Source organism: Triturus cristatus, chromosome 6, assembly GCF_964204655.1.
Source record: "Triturus cristatus chromosome 6, aTriCri1.1, whole genome shotgun sequence".
NCBI classification, from domain to species: Eukaryota; Metazoa; Chordata; class Amphibia; order Caudata; family Salamandridae; genus Triturus; species Triturus cristatus.
The window spans coordinates 179,688,513-179,706,017 of NC_140589.1; positions in this window are offsets into that span (position 1 = coordinate 179,688,513).

The following is a 17,505-nucleotide window of genomic DNA, read 5'->3' on the forward strand; positions in this document are numbered from 1 at the left end:
AGAGAAAACACATGACAGTATACCACATGATAAAATTTACACGCACAACAAAATAAGCTGTGATCATCAAGAGAATCCTGGGGGAATGCTCCCAGGAGGGTAATGAAAGGTCACTAATGACGAGACAAGACCAAAGACAGGACTAAGGGCGGAGACAAGAGGGGGAGGTGCAGAACTCACCTCATGTACTTGCAAGACAATCTTGCAGCAGTCTCCGGCGGGTAAAAGGACTCCAACGTGGGTCCTGGGGTAAAAACCGGGAAGGGGAATGTTAAAACCTAAAAAAGATCAAGACCCGTGTATGGCGCGATCGTCCCAACAATCCAAGGGGGTGAGTGAAGTGCAGGAAGGTAAAGGCAGCCTCACATTTCATAATGTACTACCATGGGCGGTATGGTGTGCAGCCATGGTGGCCCTCATACTCAGGGGCTCAGGCGTGTCACCCCACAAATGGTTAGAGGGGTGAATCTCCATAGTGTCATGGAGAACTCGTAGACATAGTGGGAGCCGCCGTAGCCCCTGGTAGTGGCTGGGTCAGAGCAGGACGGTGTCGCCCATGGTGTCATTAAAGTCAAGGAGGCGCCAGCCACCCTCTCCGTGTAGAACGACTCACCTTGCGGACGTCGAAGAGGCGGAAAGCCCGGTACACTCACCTGCGTCGTTCGACGCTCGTACCGCCAGCCCGCCATGAAAAGTATGTCGGTGAGGATACTAAGAGGGGCCTACAGGGCCCCCTGTTGCCTCTGGGCCAGAGGATGCATGCAGGGGGCACATGGTGTGCCCCCTGTATCTATGCAACTCTGTAGCTGCACGGTATGTACTGCACAGTCCATGCCGTGCAGGAACGTGCTTCGGCTTTGCCATTGTGGTGCCTTTCTAAGGCTCACTTCCTGGGACCGCCAAAGCACCACCTGCCAGAACTGGAGAAAACTCCTAAAGTGGCAGGCGGTCGGCAAATGGCTTTGGCGGTGTTGCAGCAGATTACCAGCGTGGTGGCCTGCTGCCACACCCCAAAGTCGTAATCAGGCCCTTATTCAAGTATTACAATTTCTCCATATATATATATCCATGTCGAGACATAATGTGTATTATTTTACCCGTTCAAAGATGGCTGACACCTTTGCTGAAGCAAGTTTAGGTGTCCTCTGTCGATGTCAAATAACATTGTTGTATATAAGTCTGTGACAAGACGGCGCCGGCCTCTATTGACAAAGGCGGCAAGCCAAAACGCGTCTATTTGTGTAGATTCTTCCAAAATAAACTTGGAAATATACGTTCCTGTGAGTGCTGGTAAACTTTTGTTACCGTGAGCTGGGGATTCAAATCCGCGCGGTGTCCGTCACCGTGCATGAAAGCACCCGACCGCGAGTGAAGGAAAGCAGGACGGAGAGAGAGCGTAATACCAACTGGGAGCTGTTACAACCCAGGAGCCTAATTTACAATAATTTAGCATAGGGCAGCTCCACAAGTGTTGCACTGTGTCAAAATGAAGAGTCAGGAGTGGACCCTATTTAGGAGATATGGTGCATTCCTGTCCTTTCAGCCAGCGCACAATACGGTGCCTAGCACCAACGCAGGCACCCTTGTATCATGGTGCAAGGGCGGCTGCGTTGTTGGCAGGATTTTTTGGTGCAGTAAGGGACACCTTCCTGCACAAAAAGAATCATCCCTGCAACGCATCCACCCTTGCACCATGGTGCAAATTACCAGTATTGGCCCACGGCAGCACATTGTGCCCTGGAGCAGGTGAAAAGGACAAGAATGTGCCGTATCTGATAGATGCAGCACATTCCTGCCCTTTTCTTTTGCCGTGGGGCAGCGCAGCAGGAAGGCCTGCCATGCTTCCCTATGGCAAAACCTCATAAATGAGGCCCAGTGTTTTTAGCCCTTATCCACCCATACTTAGGTCAGCAAATATAAATAGAAACCACTTTTAAATTTGCTTCAGAACAGCATTAACAATCCTTGTCTAATATTTAAAGTAAACAACGGCAGAAAATTCATGTTACAAATGAATGCATAGGACTTTCTTTAACGTCCTACTTAGTATCCTGTCTGGGCCTTTGCAGACTCTTAAAACAACAACAAAGGGCCAATATTGTTCTATTGGAAGGGTGGCGATCCCAGTCTAGACTGGGGGTGAATCTGAAACGTCGTCAGTCTAGACAGAGTTCCATTGGGGAGCAGTGTGCGTGCGACTCCATTACAGTTAACTACTAACGCAGGGTAGGCAGCATGCTTTGAGGAAGGTAAGATTTGGAAAGGTTACTATTCACTTCGTAGGTTATGCTTCCCCTTGGTATGTCTGCAGGATAATATTACATGCATTTTATGGTATGTTCTTATTTTTAGTGTATTAATCTTAGTAGTAATATAGCTATTATTCTTAGTAGTCGTGGCAGTACTACAACTATTATTATTACGATTAATAATAATAGTAATAATTTTTACTAATTTTTCACCCCATTTTGCTGATATTACATTATTATTTTATATTATAATATTCTAAGGTATCCTCAAACTAAACTGCAGTGTAATTCTCAAAGGACAACTGCACGGACTTTCGTGGTATGGACTCTTTGCTGTTCCCCATTTCCTTTGACACTGCCCATGGGACTTCATAATTTCTACAAAATGGCGCTGACTACGGCGTTAGGCTATACATCACTCTATGCGACCCTGTGAAAGCAAACTTTCACACACCGTCTCTTTCATTTCTGAAGATAACGTATGAATAAATTAAACTTTTACCAGCAGTTTGTGAGAAAGGTGCTTGTTTCACTCGAAAATGACAAATGCACTAGCGTCCAACATTTAAATAAAGAATTATTCATCAAACTGAAGTTTCACCCAGGGCTGTCAATATGCGTATGAATGTTTACAGTTTTGAAAAAATGTACATCTGGTAAAGAGACGGTGCCCTCTTGCCGTTTCAGAAAACTGCTATATCAAAAGCTAATTATTGTCGAGGCGGCTCGTGTCACTTTGTAATAGTGAGTTATAGACTTTGCAGGTTTGCTGCTTCAAACTGTTATTCATGATTAAATTATGGTGCTTTAAATTTTAATTAATTTGTGTAGCCTGAACTCAACCACATGCTTCCAGCAGTTCCATCCTCAAACCTCCCTCTGTTTTAATGCTTCTAGAAACAAGATGGCCGCAACGATTCGCTAAATCACAGGGTTTGCGACCACTAAATGACTTTTTGGTATGTTCTAAATATGGCAGCTGGAAATTTAAGGAGCAGGGGGGTGGACGGGACACTTGCACACACATACACACTCACACACACCGATGCATGCACACACACGCACGCGCACACACACACATCCATTGACAACACTCATTACCAAATATTCAAACATACACACAGGCACCAAACATTAATTTAAAAAAAATCCCACTGACCTGCAGCTCTGCCTTGGAGTTCCCAGGAGGGATGGGACTGCTGCCTTCCCTCATTGGTTGACCCAAGGTCAGCCAATAAGTGAAGGCAGCATTCCCAAGCCTCGTAGGTCCCAGAAGGGTTGGGACTGCTGCCTTCCCCCAGCCAATGAGGGAAGGCAGCAGTCCCACACTCGTCACAGATTGGGATGGAGTTGGTGAGACTGCTGACGTCACCCCACTCTGTGATAAAATGTCACTGATTGACACACGACCCTGGGTGCTTCAGGGCTTGAAACTGAAGCACCCAGGTCCGAGGCTTTGAGTGACGCTCCCCCTCGTCATGAGGGGAGTGCCTCAAGGACCAATGCTGAGATGAGGAAGTCACACCAACAGGGTCTGTGACATCCTCAGCCCAACAAAGTTAATCTCAGGCAACCAGGAGCCTGCACATTTAGCGCATGTATAGCTCCTGACTGCCTGAACTCAAAAGAGTGTCTGTCAGGCCGATCTTTTCTCAGCCTGGACAGACACTGTTCTTGAGGGACTGTGGCTCCTCAGCCCCAGTGGACCGGCCGCATATGGTATTAAACCAGGGACGTAATGCAGGACCCTGTCTCTGTGGCACAGGGTGACCCCCCTAACCCTTCAAGACGGCGTCAAACCTTCAAGGTGTCCACATTCAGCCCAAGACCTAAGAATAGCTTACTCAGGGGGCCCTCATCACATTCTGCAGTAGTCCCCATCATTCTGCTTTACCTCCTCAGGGTTTTTTAAAAAAAAAATGCTTCTGGGGGCAGGGCTCCTGCCACACTACGCTGCCCCGGGGACCACCACCTCCACAGGGCATTTAATTATTTTAGGGCGGGGTCCTCGTGGGCCCTCCCAAGCCCCAGGGACCACCACCTCCCAGGGGCTTTAAATTATTTTGGGCGGGAGGGCCTCCACCTCCCCGGGGCTACATGATTTAAATGCAGGGGGCCATGTGCCCCCCTGCAGCCCCATGGACCACCACCTACCTGGGGCTACTTTCAAAAACAAAGTGTGGGGGGCCACACGGCCCCCAACCTGCCCCGGTGACCACCACCTCCCCAGAACACTGTTGATTAAAATGCGGGTGTCCGTTGCAGACTCCCGGGGACCACCACCTACCCGGGGCTTTAATCATTTCAGAGGGGGGCCATGCGGCCCCCCTCCTGGAGCCCTAGATGGCCCTGGGATCCGCCACCCCCCAGGGCCAGCTCCTAAAATGCCCCGGGGTGCCCACATTTCTATGGCAGGCTGGGAGCACGTCCATAGCAAACACTGCTTTGCTTCTTGGAAGCGAGAGCAGGAAACCTGCTCTCGCTTCCAAGAAGCAAAGCAGAATTGCTTTTGGGCAAAGGTAGCTGCTTGTCAGCAGCTCCCCTTGCCCAAAAGCAATGCCGGCTCCTGCAGGAGGCGGGGAGCTGGCTGGGATCGCGGGGGCATTGGGGCTCTCCCCAACGTGAGGGCCGGCCAGAAGGGATGGGCTCCTCATGGCCAATAGTGGCCCAGTAAAGAGGGGCACGCGGCCCCCTACATAAATAAAAAAAAAATCGAGGCAAAGCTCCAGGGGATGAGGTCCCAGGGGCCAATAATGGCCTCAGGAGGAAGAACACGCAGCTCTCCTCCTTCAATTTTTTTTTTTTTTAATGTGGCCATGCCCCCTTCCTGTTTAAAAAAAATAATGCTCAGGCCCTGGGAGATGGGGTCCCCAGGGCCCAAAAATAATAAGGGGAAGGGGGGCCACACAGTCCCCCTTCAAAAAAGCTAATTTAAAAAAAGCCTGCATCTCGCCGGAGGCCCTGCCCCCGCTGTGCACCACTGTGCAAACGCGCCTCCTGGCGCGTTCTTGATTGGCGGATGAAGTCCCCTCGAATAGTGAGGGTGCTTAGGGGCCAACTACACCATAAAGTACCTCCAGTAATCTCCACACAGTGGGATTGCTAAGGGGTGGTCCGAGGCCATGCCCCTTTTTACACCACTCTGCAAATGCGCCTCTTGGCGCACTGTTGGTGGGGCAATGAGGTCCTCTTGTGTCCTGAAGACCTCAAGACTAAAGTGGACTTCATCCCCCAAGCAGTTGGTCGCCAGGAGGCGCCTTTGCAGAGTGGTGTAAAAAGGGGGCATGGCCTTGGACCACACTCAGCAATCCAGCTGTGTGGGGCTTACTAGAGATGACAGGAGGGCTAGTTGGCCCCCAGGGACCTTCAGGAGGCAAGGGGACTTCTTCTCCCAACCAAGAGCATGCCAGGAGGCGCGTTTGCAGAGTGGTGGAGAAAGGGGGCGTGACCCATGTCCAACTCGCAGTAATCCCACTGTGTGCGGCTTACTGGAGGTAACAGGTATGAACAAGTGAGGTGGTGTGTGTATAACTGTATAGGTGAGTAAATGGGAGTGTGATTGATTCTTTGCATGACTGACTAGGTGTGTGAGTAACTCTATAGTTGAGTGGCGGTGTGTGAGTGTCTGTATGGGTGTATGACTGCATATATCGGAGGCTGTATTGATGAGTGACTGCGTGTATGAGTGACTGTATGGGTGAGTGAGTGGATGTGTGTAGACCTATGATACAATGTGTTTGTATGCACTAACTGGTATTAGTGTGCTTATGGTTTTGAGAATGGTAGTCTGTATTTTAGAGTGGGTGTATCAAATGTTATATTTGGGTGTGAGGTGGTGCATCAGATGATCACGTGGATGATGTCATCATTGATGTCATTTGAGATGTCATCAGTGATGTCATCAGTGATGTCACTGACCATGTCATGAGTGATGTAAGATGTGACGTCATCTGCAGTGCATTGTGGGGGCGTGAGTTATAGTTACCTCAACTAACTATAACAGACGAATTTCTCTGGTTTTGTACGAGTGAAATGTCCAACTAACTATAATGTCCCTGTAACCTGTGGTTATTTCAGTGAATTTCTCTGTGTTTTTAAATTCTCATTTCCAACTATAACGTCCATGAAACCTATGGTTATATATATATATATATATATATATACACATACATACATACATATATATATGTTTTTAAATGCAAGACTGTCTCAGTAAAGGAAGGTGGGCTGCATTTAAAAAAAACAAAATTAAAATTCGATCACAGACACACTCTCTCCATCAGGTCACCATCCATGTGACGGCCACCAATCTGAGAAAGTTGTAACTTGCAATGTACCTTATAAATAGTAATGAGGTAGGATGTGATTAAAAAAAGCATCCTGGTTGCGCTGATTGTCGTACCCCCTACTGCTTCCAGCTTACTTATGCAATTGAGTTAACCACTGCAGTGAGTGAGTTGGTGAGTCCCACTAAGCGCCATCAGATCTCTTGGTTCATGTCCCCCCAGGGCAATACCACTTTAATATTACAGGATGTCTGGCTTTCATTCCTGAAGCCAGATTACCATTCAGTGCCAGTATACTCTTTCTAATACCCACCCTCTCTTCCCCCCGCAGGTGTTCTCTTTCTAGTTCTGCCACCCAGCTCCCATGACTTTGTGACTTCCCCACACCAGACCTCTGTTCCAGTTCATATGCAGGTAAATTCCCCACCCTTCTTCTTGTACATGCACCCCCATCTTTTTTCCTTCCTCCTGCTGCTGGGCTTTGATACCTCTCCTCTTCTTCCTATGCAGCACTCCTTTAAATGCATAACCTGGTCCTGAAGATGACAAGTTGTGTACAGGTTGAAATGCCATCAACCTCTCAGCAATCCCTTGTGCTAATTTTGTGGTTCAATGAAATTACCTACCTTATTAACTATGTGCTAATGTATTGGAACCACCAAAAGTCCCTTGTATATATTGAAAATATTGTTTGTGTCTTTTCTTGTGCCGTTTTTTAACTGTATATTTCTCACTTGTCACTTGCGCCGTTCACTTTGTTTTTCACAAGCGCAAATGTGCACAAGTCTGTACAGGTTACGTGTACATTCAGTGTAACAGAGTGCCGTCAATATTGTCTTTCTTTCTTGTTACTTCTGTTTGAATACAGACCATTTTTTAAAATTTATTTGCCATAACTATTAATGTCTCCCTGTCTCCTCCTTTTGCAACTTTTTTGTGCATGCTTTTTTAAAAAAAATTATCCTTTAATAATACCTGTTGAGACATTGTTGCTTGTTATACATACTAAGGGGCATATTATCAAGCCAGGCGATAAAATTATCGCCGCTTTAGCGGCAGAAAACTGCTGCTAAAGTGGCGATTATGGGCTTGATAATATGCTCTATGGAATTCCAATTGAAGCCCATGTTAGATGTGAAGGACATCTAACCTGAGCTTCAATTGGAATTCCATAGAGCATATCATCAAGCCCATTATCGCCGTTTTAGCGGCAGTTTTCTGCCGCTAAAGCGGCGATAATTTTATCGCCTGGCTTGATAATATGCCCCTAATTACCTAGGTTTCAACTGGTTTCATGGGTATCCTGCTGTTGTTTGACTTCGTATCTAGAATATGGACATTAAGCCCCACCCATCTTTCTAATTGGCTCCTTTTACTGTCCTTTGTAAATGGCTGCTTTTCTTTGAATAATATGCTCAGTGGTCCCTCCTTCTCTACTTTTGTAACCCCTCATGGGGACTGCCCCTGTTACATGTGCTCTTACTCTTCATGTAATTTATTACTTCACAAGCATTCTTTTATCATTGTTGCTTATTTAGGCTTAGAAACTCACTCACGCCCACGCTGGTTCCCTCTCTCGCTCTCCTCCCCCTGCTCTCTCGTGCTCCCCTGATACTGCAGCTCGCTATGTCTCCTTGGCCGCCTCCTCCACCCCTCTGCTTGTTATTTGAAGGCTGCGCGCCTTTTAAAGACACACACTCCACAGCAGATAAAAAAATAAACAGGGGGTGCTGTATCTCCCCTTGGACTGCCCTCCCTTCCTCCCCCCACTACCAACCCATTGCCTGCCTCTGTTTGCTTTGGCGGCAACATGTTCAGGTCTTTTAACCCTTTTCTCCCTCTGCCGATACTTTCAACAATGTGCACAGTTATACTCGGGGTGCTGCCGCTTTAAATTACCCCTGCATCAAGTTGGCTGTTCTGTTTTTCAAACATCAAGGACCATACCCAAGAAGAGATCCTAGGGATCTTTTCAGAATTCCAAGCAATAGGTGGATATAAAATAAACAAGACCAAGACGGAAATTATTCTATGCAGCTGTTCTGTAGCTACTCTACTGCCTAGTTTTAGACTAACATACAATCCACGTCCAAAGAGATACCTAGGGATATATGTGTCAGAAAAAGTAGAGGAGCTGTTCCAGCTGAATTATATTCCCCTGGTACAAAAAGTACCTTTTAGCGCGATGGAATCAACTACCATTATCTATCTTAGGACAAGTAGCACTTATCCGAATGTCTATTTTACCACTGTTGAATTTTTTATTTGCAGCAGCTCCATGCACCCTACAAATGTCTTTTTTTAAGGAGATAGATGGTTTGTTTTCATCTTTTTTAGCATTGGGCACCTTAAACTTTACGAAGGAAGAGGGAGGGTTGTCCCTCCCAAACATAAGAGAATAATATTTTGCAAATTTTGCACACAACAAATTTAGATTGTGTACCCAATTCGACACTTTGGAAATAGATAATGTTTTTATGAACAAAATAAGGAAAAATAAACTAAGGACCCAACAAGAATGGTGAAGGATCCTAAGAAAGTGCGGTATAAAGTACTCCAATGGATTCTTAAACAAAAAGATCAATTATTAGCCTTCTACAGGTTCCCGAGAATAAATGGTATGACGATTTTGTCAGACCTTTATTTGGGGAAGGCTGAACTGCTGCAGCCCGCTGTAATTAGAAAGTGGGAGGAAAACGGATATAGGAAAATAAAAGACTTCCTTAACTCAAGTTCATGGAAAAAGTGACCTGAGATAGAAATCAGACTGCTCCATTCCAAAGACAGGCTCAAATGGTCATACATTAAAATAAAACACTTACTAGGAAAAATTGATACAGGGACTTAGACAGCAAATTCTGGAATAATTGAAGTCCTAGGAAATTCCAAAAAGTGGTCAGGAAGTGCTTGGATAAAAATCTTTAATGATGGAAAACGGTCTCTAGCTATGAGAAAATGCAAGACAAATGGTGTAGAAAAGAAGGGATGCAGATCCCAAGAACAACTTAGAAGAGAATTAACAAACTTAACGCCACAGTAATTAGAGGAGCTAATTTTAAAAGAATGCAATTTTATTCAAAATGGTTGCTCTATTAGACCCTGCTTTTTTACATAGCATATAGCCCCAGGTAGAAAATAGATGTTTCCGATGCCCAAAAGTGGGAGGGGGAACATGGTCACACATCATCTGGAACTGCCCCAAAACAGATAATTTATGGGAGGAAATCTAAAATTATCTTAGAAGCACCATTGACCAATCTATATCTCTTGACAACTATATTGCAGTTCTGGGAAGTTTTCCAAATGTAACATTGAATAATTACAAAAGAAGAATGCCTGTATATATCTGCTCTAGTGGCAAGATCTTTAATCCCACAAAATTGCCGTACTAAAAATGTACCTTCGTTCCAAGCATGGAGAGCAAAGTTGTGTAAAGTCAAAGAATTAGAAAAGTGCTAGGCATTCAGAACAGCATCTCTTAGGAACTTTGAGAAATGTTGGGGACCCATAGGAAATTAATGGCTGGTAAAATTGGTTTAATATAAATGTAGATGTCTAGTTACTTAACTTAATCCAATTCTAAATATATGCACATGTCACTTTACATAATATTTATTTATCTATTGTGGAATGAGGAAGTGTGCAATATCTGATTATTTATATACAGAATTGTTTTTACCTGCAAATCATAGTAAGTCTATTGTTTATGGTAGAATGTATCTAAGTATTCCTGAAGATTTGCTAAATTGTAATATTGAATATGAATGCACTTTGCACTTTATTTTGTTTTTTATGTATAGGTGTCTATAATGTACCATGATCCGAACTCTCAATAAAAAATATTTAATAATAATTTTTAAAAAACGTTGGCTGACTCGCTGCGCTTTTTAGACCCCCTGACATTCGATAGACTCGGCGGTTATTGTGGTAAGATTACTGCAATTAGTTTCAGTTTAGTACAGGAGGTAGTTGTGTGCTTTCAAAGTCGGCACAAATATTTTTATTAGAAGTCTGCGGACTTTTAACTACACTCACTTGCATAACGGTTTTAAAAAAAGCCTTGTAGCTTCTCACAGTCTTTACATGGTTGGGTGAAGGGACCTTTAAATCTTTCTGGCTTTTCAGCATGACGCACACATGTGGCTCACAGTGGACCAATAGGTTTAAAACTTGAACAGCGGCAAACACTTTCGCTTTCAAACAGTGCTGCCGGGCCTCAGCTATCGAAAACTCCATCTACATCCACTATTCATTGTAAGCATGAGTTTATCACTCCACTTCGAGGATCACCAGCATTATTTTTTGTTCTTATTCATTTTGTACTTATTTGTGCTAGAATGAGCACAAACACACACAGTTTTGGCACTGGGGATCATAAGCGCATGTAAAACTCACAAGGTTGTCGTTAATAGAATGGATTTTTTTATGAAAGCTTGGCACGTATAACATGGGTCTCTGGCGTCAGTAACCTTTTTCACGAGCACATGCAGACTATGGGCCAGATGTAGGTGGCCAAATACAGAGCGCTAACGCTGAAATTAGCTGAATTTCAGCGTTTGCGACCGGTAAATAGCGATGTACAATGTAGGTAATGCCAAACGCTATTGCAAAATAAGAAATCGCTAAAAATAAGGGAAACAAGTTAGCGATTCCTTAATTTGCGATTAGCACACACCGAATCCCTAAATAGTGAATTGCTAAATAAGAAACACTTAAAATAAATCACAAATCGATATACCAAAAATCGCTATTACCGATTTTTCAAATATTCGTTATTTAGGAGTCGCAAATTACCACTGACTCAAAGCAGGTGGTAATCACGTGCACTGCATTTAAACAGCCCCAAAATGCAACAGTGTGAACACTATGGCAGCCCTCTATGTCATTGCAAGGCGGCTTCGGATTCAAGCAGCAGGACTGAGGATCTGGAGACGGGAGGAACGCGTGTACAGACTGCGCATTACATTATTCCAACTGACTGAGGCTAAAATCCATGAGAGGTACAGGCTTCATCCCCAAACCATCCTAGACCTGATACGGGACCTGCACCCACTCCTGGAGCATCAGACACCAAGGGCGACCGCTATACCACCACATGTCCAGGTGCTTTGTAGCCTGCACCTATTGCATCAGATAGTTACCAGGGGGTGATAGCTGTGGCAGGTGGTGTGTCACAGAGTTGCCTGTCCTGTTTTTTCAACACTTTCCTGGATGCCATGATGCAAAGAATGCACCACTACATACGGTTCCCCAGAACACAGGCAGAACTGCATAAAACCAAGATGTTTTTTTATCAAAAGGCCCAGTTCCCACATGTAATAGGGTGCATTGATGGGTACCAATCTACCCACCTGCAGCTACAGAGTACATATATCGGAACCGCAAATCTACACAATTTATCAACATGCAGGTAATTTATGATGTGGACCACATCATCACTGACATCGTAGCAAAATTTCCGGGGAGCACCCATGACTCCTACATATTCAGGAACAGTGGGATCTACACGTGTCTGGCTGGTGGCAAATTTGGGGAAGAATACCTGCTAGGTAAATCAATGTGACACACCCTGATGTATACCTTGGATGAATGTGTTGGTGACTGTTATTAATGACTCTTCCTTTCTCACTCAGGGGATAGGGCATATGCCGTGCGGGCATTTATCCTGACTCCATATCTCAACCGATCTTTCCCAAGTGAGAGGAGATTCAATGTGACACATAGATCTACGCACAATGTTGTGAAGCGCACATTTGGGCTCCTAAAAAGCAGGTTCCGCTGCCTCCACAAAAGTGGAGGTGCACGGCAGTACCGCCCTATCATCTGCTGTAAAATAATAGCAACATGTGCCATACTGCATAACCTTGCCTCAAAGAAAGGAACAGCAGTGGAACTCACCGACTCAGAGGATGAGGGTGAGGATTGTCCACAGCCAGAGCACAGCGCAGCAGGTGTGTCAGCAGCACCAGATGGGAGACACAGATGGGCTGAGATCACACACAACTATTTCTGAGTAAGTAATGAGACAAAGCCAGTAACTGTAATTGCGTGACGGTATTTTATTAACCTTAACTCAGGCAATGGCACAGCACACCGCCACACCATCAAGGCCTCAACATGCCATGCCAATATTCACTAAACATTCAAAAGGTGAAATGGGTTACATCACCCATCTCACAATGCCAGGTGATGGCTGTCATTATTTTCTGCGCCCACGCGCAGCACTGCCGCGTTCCCTGGGCACACTGTCCTCCCTGGCGGTCTGTCCTGTTTCAGCTCCATGCCTTTCACTGTGCCTCCTGGACTCAGTTGTCGGGGGTGTGATGCTGCTGTGGCTAGTTGCCTCCTCACTGTCCCCCCCATCCCCTGCACCTGTTGCGGCTATTTGGGCGGTCTGGAGCACTTCCAGAGCACTGGTAACTGTGACCAGCCCCCTTGCAACGTCACAGCTGCAGTGGGCCATCTCTTCCTGCATGGCCACCGAGCGCCTGCTGAGAACAGATGTGGCAGTGGAGAGGCTGTTCACCGCCTTAGTGTAGCCATCCAATTTCGGTTGGTCCCTGCGCCTCGCCACACGATCTCGATCCAGTTTGCTGCACAGCAGCCTCACAGCCTCTGACATGTCCTGCATGCCCTCAGCCACAGTGTTGTTCATGCTGTTCATGCCCTTAATTTCAAGCATGTGTCTGTTCATGTACACCATCTGGCATTGAACTGATTTGATGGCTTTGCCTTGCAGGCACTGTACCTTCAGCATATTCCCCTCCAGACCCTCGAATACGCTAGACTCCTCGCCCTGTGCAACAGGACTGGCTAACCTCGACCTGTGGTGTCTGACACCTGTGTGGGCACGCTTGGTGGGGGACTGTGTCACTGCACTGTTCTCATCCTCTACCAGCGTGGAATGTTGGCCTCCCATGCTATCCTCCTCTGACCCCTCCATCTCCTGGAGGCTAGCCACTGTATGCCTCCTGGCTCTCAGTGGTGGTGGCGGTGGTGATGGTGGTGTTGGTGATGGTGGTGGTGGTGACGGTGGTGGTGGTGGTGTGTGCTCAGCAGGCGACAAGACCTCCTCATCCTGTGTGTTGGCTCTCCTGGGTGCCTTTCCTGTGTCCCCTTCAGCAGACTTGCGCGCTGCCTCGCCTGTGGAGACAGAATGTACATTTACTCACTTGTCTGGCAGCATTGGCGTAATAATACATTTTATGACTGCCAATCAAACTGACTGTCCTCCGCTTGCTAATTACTGATGTGTGTCACATGCCTTTGGGTTCAGTGGACTGACTGTTATGATATGTGTTACTTCTGACTACAACTCCCATACTGCATTGCTGTTTTTTTGGAAAACATGTACTGGAGTGGGAATCATACTGGCTCATTGGGGATTGTGGATTGGGGTTGGGGAGTGGGGGGCACAGCATGCTGTGCATGCATCTTACCTTGCCTGTTGCCAGCTCTGGCTGAGCTGTCTGCGTCTCCAAACACACTCACGCTCTCCGGCTGTAGGGTGGACTCCACCAATAGTTCCAGGGCAGTTGGTACAGGCGCTGTAGATGTCCCACCACCTGTCTGCATGGCTTGCTTGAGCCTTTCAGCCACCCTCTCTTTGGCACGTTTTCTGAGGTCATGCCAGCACTTCTTTAGTTCATCCACTCGCAGCTGTAGGACTTTGGTGTTTTGAACTGGGCATTGTGGAAGTGTAGGGACTGCGAGGATCAGCAGCCTACGAACAGCCTCAGCTGTGTCCTCTTCCCGGATCCCGCCCCCTGCCTGCAGCCTCATTACCGCTCGCGGCCCCCGCTTCGCGGGCGCCGCTCGCAGCGGTAGGACTTTGGTGTTTTGAACTGGGCATTGTGGAAGTGTAGGGACTGCGAGGACCAGCAGCCTACGAACAGCCTCAGCTGTGTCCTCTTCCCGGATCCCGCCCCCTGCCTCCCATAGGTATATAGGCGTTTCCCATTCCCGCTTTGCGGAACGCATGCGGGCGCGCGCCGGGCGAAGCCCGGGTCAAGGGCGGGCCCGTTGTAGCCCGTTAGAGACCGTGGGAGGCCGGACCGGGCCCCCCCTCTAACCTCTTAAGATACAGGAATCGATTATAAACTGTACGTATGTTACATCTTTTTTATTCGCACAGATTACATCCTCACCTGTAATAGTTATTATTTTGGACTTAGACTTCCCTTTGACGCTGGCAATATGACAACACGAGGAAGTAGAAGTAAAACAGCGGCAGGGGAGGTCCAGCTTATAGGCCCTTTAGATAACTTCATCATCAGGGCAAATTCCTTCATAGATCAAAGTATCTCCCTTATGGAACGCAGAGTGTCCCAAGATCTAGCTTTAGCAAAAAGATCTTCTATGGGACACCTAGCCACCGCGAAAACACCTGAGCGGGCTAGGGAGTCCGGACTGATTGAAGTTTGTGCCGATATCCATAGCCTACCAAATGTTGTGGATTTATCGGCATCACAACTGCTATCCGATTCTGAACTAAGTTCTGAATTGGAAAAGACCCCAGAACTAGTCTTACCAATTATACCAGAGGAAAGTAGACAGTTGAGAGGAAGGAGGGAGGGTGCAGTCCGGAAGCCTGAGCCGCAGTAGGATTCCGGCCGTGAATGCGCCCACAATCTGACAGGCGCTCCCTGGCCGCCAGGTGAACCCGTACAACAAGTTCTGTCCCAAAGGGGGTACCGCAACAACGGGTCCACTCCTCTTAGGGACCCAATGGATTGCATGGTGATGTATTTATAATTTATGCATCACCAATTATGTAGTAGAGTTTATATATATAATTTTTGAGCACTTTCTCACCTGGTCCTGATGAATTGCCACCGACCCGTTTGGGCATAGAGCAAGAAACATGTCGACCGTCTGATCTCCCTATGGATCATTATAATCCCTTGGGATCACCTATTTTTACTTAGGCTGGTATACCATCAGAATAAAATGGTTCACTGTCTGGCAATACCATACCTATTTTAACTCACTACACCACCACTCACTACACCTGTTGCACTGACCCCCACGCACCCATACGGCTGTCTCTATAAAAGATCTCCGAAAAAGAGCCCCTTCGCGGGAGCCCGTCGGGCATTGCAGCGCCGGCCCGACGAGGAGCACAGCCCTATGATGAAGCATGACACCTTGCTAGGTGTGTGAGGGCATTCTATAGAGACTAATCGCTCTCCCCCCTCCCACTCCCCTTCTATCCTGGAGGAACTGCATCCCTTGGTTTTGTTCTCTATTCCTCGGAGCACGGTGCAGGACCTCATTAAAAAGCTCTTGGTTCCTCCTCTCTTTTGAATCAAAGATATATTTCTCAGTAAACAAAAACTTGAAGTTACGGCCCATTATCCCTATTTAGGCATCATGATAGACGACAAGTTGAATTGGAAAGCCGCAGTTGAGGCACGAAAACATTCTTTCATAAGAGCTATTGCTGCACTTATAAGTTTCTCCCAAAGGCTGGGTAAAAGGTCCCCGGTAGAACTGTTAAAAATCTATAGTGCTAAATGCCAGCCAATAGCCCTGTACGGGGCGGGAGTATGGGGGCACGCTGACACAAGTGTCCTGCAGGTGGCAGAAAATACCTTTTTAAGGTTCCTTTTAGTGGCACCCAAACGCATTTCCACATTAGCATGTCACATGGAACTGGGGATCCCGTATTTAGGGGACTTGGTAAAAATTCAACCACTTCTTCTTTGGAGACGAATATGGATCTCTGAAAAGAACCTATTAACTAAACAAATCTTGACAGACTGTATGTTACTAGATTACTCAGTGAAAATTAGTTGGCTCCTCTATGTGCGAAACTTTCTAACTGACTTATGGTTAGAGTCTTACTATACCTTACCTGAGACAATCTGTGAGATCTCAAGGAAGGATCTGAAAGCAAGGGCATTGAGCCATTTAGAAACTTTAAGGCTCACGAATGAAGCAATGAAAGCTTCTGCCCAACACGTAATTGCGGTCCAGACCACCCTGCTAATTCAGCCTTACCTGACACTTGATCTCAAAGTTTTTGAGAGACTTCTTTTTGACGAGATTCAGGTTGAATCTCTTCCACCGATTAGTCACTTTTCCTGTAGGAAACAGTTGGGACCCAATCCTTTCGCCATGCCCCTGTGATGAAATATCAGAACAGACGACTATACACACTGTCCTGTTCTGTAAGTTCTATCATGGTCATCGCAAACTCTGGTTATTACCTCTGTTGAAATTCTGGGGCTTTAGGCGTTGTCGCCCGGCTATGTTACGACTCCAGTTTCTAGATTCTGAATGTATCTGCTATCATGTCGTCAATTTCTTAAAATGTATTTTTAAACATAGAACAAATTTGTGAAAAGTCTTTTATTCGTGAACTGGATGACTTTCTTTTCTTCTACGTATAGATAGTGACGACAAATGCTAGTATGGAACAGTTTTTTTGGGGGGGGGGGAATATGTTTTTAACTGATATATTGCTTTTATGGTTTTTCTATTTTGTGAAACCGAATAAAGAAAGATTAATTAATTAATAAATCTTTAGTTCATCTATTGAGCAATTGCATTTATCTTCTCCTGGATCACCAGCCATATTTTCCTCTTTTGGGCTTCTGGGATGTACAGGGAATGTTTGCCAAAGAGCTTGTCGTGGTCCTTTGCCACCTCCTCAATCAGCACCTCCAGCTCCCTCTCCCTGAATTTGTGCTTTCTTTTTCGCTCTCCTGCCTCCTTTTCCTTCTCCTGGTTGTCCATTTTTGGTTTGGTGTGTCTGCAAGATGTTTGCAAAGCAGCTCCTGTGTTGTAAGGTCTGCTCCCTGCCTCTCCCACAGCTTCAGCCACAGTGTAGCAGCAGTTGTCAGGCCACTTCCTGCTTGTGATGCCATCAGAATGCACCGGAATGGCAGTTTAAATAGTTAGCGATTTCTTAAAATACTGATTCGTTAATACCGGTTCGGTAATACATAATCGCTATTTGCTAATCT